Source organism: Phyllopteryx taeniolatus, unplaced genomic scaffold, assembly GCF_024500385.1.
Source record: "Phyllopteryx taeniolatus isolate TA_2022b unplaced genomic scaffold, UOR_Ptae_1.2 contig_144, whole genome shotgun sequence".
Lineage (NCBI taxonomy): Eukaryota > Metazoa > Chordata > Actinopteri > Syngnathiformes > Syngnathidae > Phyllopteryx > Phyllopteryx taeniolatus.
In genome coordinates, this window is record NW_026903066.1 from 24,248 (window position 1) to 31,523 (window position 7,276).

Here is a 7,276-nt window from a genome sequence, read left to right on the forward strand (position 1 = left end):
CTGCTGAAGCTACTGCCCCCGCGACCCGACCCGGATAAGAGGTAGAGAATGGATGGATGGATGGATGGATGGATGGCGGTGCTAAATAATCTTTTTCTTTGTTGACAATAAACAGCTCCCATTGCTTTACCTGGAATTGAGTTCCAGTTTTTCCACATCCCAGCACTACATGGTCTTCCGTAGCTTGTCCTTCAGCTTCTGCTCCAGCACCGACACCTCCGAGCCACCAGAAGTGCTCTCCTGTGTGACCCGGGCCTCGAGATGGCGACAAGCCGCGCAGAACAGCTGGTCTGCAGCGGCGCACTCGCCTCGCATGTCGGACAGTGTTCTGGAAGGCGCAGCAGAGCCATTAATGGTAGAGCTAGTATTCATTTCCCTGTACCTTTACCTAGAACCCAACGAGGCGAGAAGTAACTTTAACTGTCTTCTTTGTGCTAATTTTGTGGAAACTCTATGAAAGGGAATAGCGACTATAGATGCTATTTGTTAGCCTGTCCATGGCGTTTTGAGTTTGTGTGCTTGCATTAAGATAGCATAAACAAAGTTGTCTAATTGTTTTAAATACACAAAGTGTAATCCTCTTAGTTTAATGTTTAGTCTGACAGTAAACTTCAACTGAGAGTGGCATTAATAGCTTGAATTGATACTAATGATGGACGGTTGTCCCAGATTATCGCAGTACTCGTCACTTTAAACCGCATACACTCCTTGAAGTCTCAGTGCCCTTTGCACAATGGTCATTGCACCGGACTATTGCGATATTAGCCATTCGAACTGAGGACTCTGCATCTTTTTGCACAATTGTTGTTTGTTGTTGTTTTTTGTCAATGTCTTTATGTCTCCAAAGTGTTCTGTAAATTGACTGTCTGTTGTACTAGAGCGGCTCCAACTACCGGAGACAAATTCCTTGTGTGTTTTGGACATACTTGGCAAATAAAGATGATTCTGATTCTGATTCTGATTCTGATTCTGAAGCCTCTTTTTTGGTTGACTTGTTTGCTATTTGCCAACTTGCTTCTTATTGTGGAGTGAATTGATTTAACTTCACCGCCACCATACAGAGCTCAAATCTCAAGTCTGCACTTGCAAGTCAAAGCCAAATACTTGGCCTCATGATGACTTGGATCTTGAAAAGCTTTCACAAAGAGTACCAACAACTGAAAACAAAATCCACTGTGTAAAATGGGTTAGTGAGGGGTTCTGGGTGCTTTTTGTTTACTGCGCACTCACCTTTCAGCGAAGGTCCTGAGTTGCGTGAAGGCGTTCCTCAAGGAAGCGGCTTGGCGCCACAAGCTTCTGACGCGAGCCTGCTCCCGACTCAGGCGGGAAGACGACGTCTGGGAAGGGGTGAGCGTATGCGTGTGTGTGTGTGTGTGAAGGGGGTGGGAGAGATGTTAGCCAGAGATGGCACCTCTCATGTTATTGTGATTCCAAACAGACGCTGTCCTGGAAGTGCGCTGGCACACACACGTCATCGGATTTCCTTGAGTAAACACTAGTCCGACGTTTACGGCAACGAAGGGGTCCTCTTTCTCCCGCCCCTCGCCACTTGGAATGTTTCCACAGGATTTAAGCTCCAGTCTCTCAGGAGGTGTGGGTTCAAATCCCACCACTGCCACTTCCTTTTCAATATCGTTAATATCCTACCATTTTGTCATTGGCTCCGACAAGGCGTTTGGGACAATCCATATTTTTGGCCACAAAAAGGTCGAGCTGTTAGCCGTTCTGTTTGGACTGTTTGCTTGTCGCCGTAAAATATTAGCTCCCCTGAAAGTGTTTGCCTTAATGTCATTACCTTTGTCTTTCACGCTGAACTGTCGTGCCACCTTTATGGGTACTGACACAGTGATTTTGAATTGACAGAACAGTGAATAAAGGACACATTTTTTTTGTCAGTACGAAGTGAATTGAGGAAAGGGTCACTTCCCGTGGGCCTCCGTCAATGAGTTGACAAGTCTTAATTGCACAATATTTCTCACGAAGAGTAAGGCGTTAAATGAAGCACCCTATCCCGTCTTTTACCATCACTGGGCTCTATCGTGTCAAATCAAACACTGTCTGAGAGGTGGAAGCAGAAAACATGTCACCGGTCAACGCGACGGGACACACTCGTTACGATGGTTACGACAACAACAATGCGCCGCGTCAATCTCTTGTTTCTGTGTATGCCTGTGCGTGTGAGTGACTGTGGGGGGACAAAATGAGGAAAAACCTGTTCGTCACTGGTGCTCGGGAGAGAACGTTCATTGAAGGATTGCTTGAGGTATGTTCACGTACTTTTCATACAATACGGCTCGCAAGCAGGCAACAAAATGTTATGTACCCTAGCAAGCGCAAGCACATACGGTTGCACGTAAACATGCCGGCGTTCCGTGGAATCATGCCCTAAAGCTTCGGTAAACATTTGTTTGTGCGTGAGAATAAATGTTAACAACGGCGCGCAAGTATGTTGACAACGGCAAGTACGGGAGGCGATGCGCTGGTCACAATATGCAATCCTACTGGTCTCCGTCAAGTTGCGCTGCCGGAGAGTTGTTGTTGACATGTCACACTACACGGAAGATATCCCAAAAAAAATCCAATTTGCCAGACATTTTGACGTCGTAAGGCCAAATCGTTAGTCGTGGCTTATGTCACACTCCAAGAAGTTTTGTCGTTCCTGACATATGTCGGGACCCGATCTGGTAAATTTTCTGCGATAGCTAATCGGGCCAATATCGGGGATAAAATCCTTTTGTTTGATCTTGGCATAAGAAGATTATTCTCTCAGCCAATGAATTGCAGTTGTTGGTTTAAATGATTTCAGAGCTCTGCTTTCCACATTTTTCATGTCAAGGTTGGCTATGATAGGGAATGCCGGGGATCCCATTTACTTCCTTGGTCGGGCTTAGATTTACCAATAAAATTCCATTAACAAAGATGGGTTTATCAGGTAGTGTGGCCGAGCGGTCCAAGGCGCTGGATTAAGGCTCCAGTCTCTCAGGAGGCGTGGGTTCAAATCCCACCACTGCCAATTACATGTCAATATAGTGAATTCTTTCATTGGCTCCGACAAGGCGTTTGTATTTCCCTTAATGTCATTACCTTTGTCTTTCACGCTGAACTGTCGTGCCACCTTTATGTGTACTTACACAGTGATTTTCAATTGACAGAACAGCGAATAAATGACCATTTTTTTTTCAGTAAGAAGTGAATTGAGGAAAGGGTCCATACCCGTGGGCCTCAGCCAATGAGTTGACAAGTCTTAATTGCACAATATTTCTCACTATGAGTAAGACGTTAAATGACAGCAGATCCACAACATCCTATGAGCAGACATACGATAACAGAGAACAAGATTCAGATATATCTATCAACCGCGGGATTATAGGGCGAGCACGCTTCCGCTGCGCCACTCTGCTCTCTCGTCATTGTCGTTGGTGTGTACTCTTTTACTGTCTGACAAATATCCGGCAGCCCCCAGCAACAGGGCTGTTCGGGTTGTCTCATGGCTGGATCAGGCACATTTGGTCTTTCCCGATGACACTATGTCAGACCACTGCCATCAAATCTTGCCGTTTCTCGGGCAGACACTACTTGACATTTATTCCGATAGCACCCTATCCCGTCTTTTACCATCACTGGGCTTATTCTTGTCAAATCAAACACTGTCCGAGAGGTGGAAGCAGAAAACGTCTCACCGGTCAACGCGACGGGACACACTCGTTACGATGGTGACGACAACAACAATGCGCCGTGCCAATGTCTTGTTTCTGTGTGTGCGTGTGAGCGACTGTGGGGGGACAAAATGAGGAAAAACCTGTTCGTCACTGGTGCTCGGGAGAGAACGTTTGTTGAAGGATTGCTTGAGGTATGTTCACGTACTTTTCATACGATACGGCTCGCAAGCAGGCAACAAAATGTTATGTACCCTTGCAAGCGCAAGAACATACGATTGTACGTAAACATGCCGTCATTCCGTTGAATCACGCCCAAAAGCTTCGGTAAACATTGGTTTGTGCATGAGAATCAATGTTCACAACGGCGCAAAGTATTTTGTCAACGGCAAGCCAGGGAGGTGATGCGCCGGTCACAATACGCAATCCTGGTCTCCGTCAAGTTGCGCTGCCGGAGAGTTGTTGTTGACATGTCACACTACACGGAAGATATCCCAAAAAAAATCCAATTTGCCAGACATTTTGACGTCGTAAGGCCAAATCGTTAGTCGTGAGTTAATGTCAGGTTCAAACAACCTAGAACATTGAATAAACAATAAACAAGGAAAGAAGACAAGAGATGGTTTATATACTCGTGAGGAGAACGGTTAGAGTTGTTCGCAGGTACAATCTCTTCCCGCTCTGAGCACACTCTGCCGATCCCTCTCTTTTTATTTTCTCAGGGCGGTTCCTAGTTACACAGACGTTGCTGCTGCTATCTTGAGATAAGGGCACACACAGCAGCAATGTAAAACAATCACATATATGACTCATTGCGCAGATGCAGATGTGTGCTTCATCAGCGCTGATTGCTCCAACCTTCGACCGCAAAATGTTCCAGCCGCTATCTTTTAATGTGGGCACAGTCCTCTTTACAGACAACGTCAACTTTTATGATACAATCAACATTATACTGCTAAATGCATGCTTTGAAAATACTATAAGAGTAAATATGGGATAACAAATGAACATTTATTCTAACTCCTAGTCTGCCATCTGCCCTTGCTCCCTGCGAACCAGTGCTCACCTCTTGCGGCCCACCAACAACACGGACTCCTACCCTGCCAGACTGGTCCTCGTTGGAACCCTGCCAATGCCGGATTTAGTTCTCGGAGTTCCTGCAATAAACCGTTATTCACAAACTTACCTCCCTGTCCTCTCTGCATCTGTGTCCAACTTGCAACCTGAATCCTGACAGCATAGTCTGGCCCGTCACGGACCCAGCGGACACGGCTCCCTTTCGCCAAACAGTTACCGGACAGAGCATGCTTTTGGAACAACATGACCAGGCCCTCACCCTGCTGACTCAAATGGTACGTGACTTCTCACAAGCTCTCACATCCCTCCAAAATCAATTTGCCTCACTCCAACCTTGCGCAGAGCCGTCTGCTGCAGCATCCACAGCTCCCCCCTCACCCAGGTAATGCGTGAACCATACGCACCTGCACCAGGCCCTTACGACGGCAATCTAGGGTCTTGTCGCGCCTTTTTGGTCCAGTGTTCACTTGTGTTTGAACAGCAGCCGCAGTCATAGTCCACCGACAACGCTAAAATTGCCTACCTCATCGGCTGTCAGCGCTCTTGTGGGCCACGGCGGAATGGGAGAAACGGTCAGCCATCATATTCTTCTTTTTCCATGGAGGTGAAGAAGATTTTTGATCACACGGTGCGCGAGAGGGACCGGAACATTTTGGGGCAACATTTTGGCGTATTGTGTGAGTTTTTCGTATTACTTTTTGACTCCAATTTGGGGCACGGTGCCCCAAGTGAACACATTTGAATTGGGGACACGTGGGGACACCCTGGGGAACCCTCATTTTGGGGCACAGGGCACTTAGGGGAACCGCGGCGGGATGGTTTCGTGCAGTACCGGCCGTTGGAGACTAGAGACCTCTGCAAACCATCTTTTAACAGCCACCCGCTTTTCCGGATACTTTTCCACTCTGCCGGGGTGGCTTCGGAGGGCTTAATCCGCGGTACTCTGCCGCGCTTTGGGGCACCCTCCGGGTACTTTTTGGGGGCACTTCCGGGGCTTTAAGGGGCACTTCCGGGGGTTAAACGGGGGCACTTTGAGAGACTTTGGGGCATTTTGGGATCTGCGTGACCTTCGGAGCGCCGTAAGGGGTACTTTTTCACATTTTGGGATCCATGCTGGGACTTTACTTGGGACTTTGTGCAAGATGCTCTGCGTGACCTCCGGAGCTCTGTAAGGGGTACTTTGTTACTTTTTGGGACTTTTGTTACATTTGGGGGTCTGTCCCGTGAAGATACGAGGGGCTTTGCAGGGACAAGTTCCCATGACACTCCTCCACTTTTTGGGGCACCTCTGGAGGAATCAAACACTTTTGCCGATCTGGGTGACCTCCGGAGCTCTGGACGGGGCACCTTGCTACTTTATGGGATCCATGCTGGGACTTGTTGAGAGATGCTCTGGGTGACCCGAGAAGATACCAGGAGCTTTGCTGGGACAAGTTCCCGGACCCCTCCGAAGCCGAATGGGACACTCCTCCACTTTTTGGGGCACCTCTGGAGGAATCAAATACTTGTACACTGTGGCCGATGCGGCTCGGGGAACTCGACCACTTTTCGGGGCACCGCTGGAGGAATCAAAATCTTGTACACTTCCATTACAGGCTGGGAAGTCCGGGGCACTCCGCTGCATTTTGGGGTCGTCAAAATGAGGAATCAACCAATTGCCCCTGGCTTTTTGTTCTTTGGGTGTGAAACTGCTGGATTTATCTTACCCAACATTATAAAAAATAGACACAAAAGGAATGAAGACACTGGTTTCTTTTTCTCATGAGGAGGGCGTATGGGAGATTGTTCAGATCACAGCCTCTCAACACGCTCTAAACAATCCCCCCCCTCGCTCCTGCATTTATTTGAAATAGGAGGGATTTACAAATCATAATGTTCTAAGTAATAAGACACAACACATAATATTGGACCAACACCTGTCACGACCCGACCACATCCGATCACGTCCTTGGTCCAGGCGCCCTTCCATCGGATGATGCTGAGTCTTCTTTTTGAAGGCGAGACATCTAAAATTGTCCATTATACTAATGCAAGCTAAGCAAATAAATGATAACTTCTATAATATATTTAACAGTAGTCTACCAGTCGATTGCAAAGGTAGTGTGGGTAGATCGCGTCATGCAGATGTACACAGACAGGCATGCGCAGGCGCACACACTGGGGCCTTCCTTGCAAGCTAGTGACTTATCATTTAATTTAAACTAAAGGGGTAAAAATGTGTGAGGACACTGGACCAAGTAAAAAGACGAAAACATACCACTTCCAGACGGAATGGGAGGAGGACTATTTTTTTACGATGTCATTTTCAAAGTGCGTTTGAAAATGTCCAACATCGCAATTCAGAAAAAAGGAAACGTGGAGCGGCATTTTCGGACTGTGCATAAAAACGATGACATTGACTTCCCACCGAAAAGCGAGCTGAGAAGGAGAAAGGTAAAGGAATTAAAATCTGCATTGTCCGGGCAGCAATCCTTTTTCATGCAGCGAACTTCGAAAGAAAAGGCAGCCACCGAAGCTTCATTCCGGGTGAGCCACTTAATCGT

General features: G+C 47.3%; 1 non-coding gene across 1 annotated transcript; it reads left to right on the forward strand.

The window, feature by feature from the left end:
- Window positions 1–2,931: 2,931 nt before the first annotated feature.
- On the forward strand, window positions 2,932–3,013 carry trnal-aag (transfer RNA leucine (anticodon AAG)). Its single transcript has one exon. It is a non-coding gene; the product is annotated as a tRNA-Leu (tRNA).
- The last annotated feature ends 4,263 nt before the right edge of the window (window positions 3,014–7,276 follow it).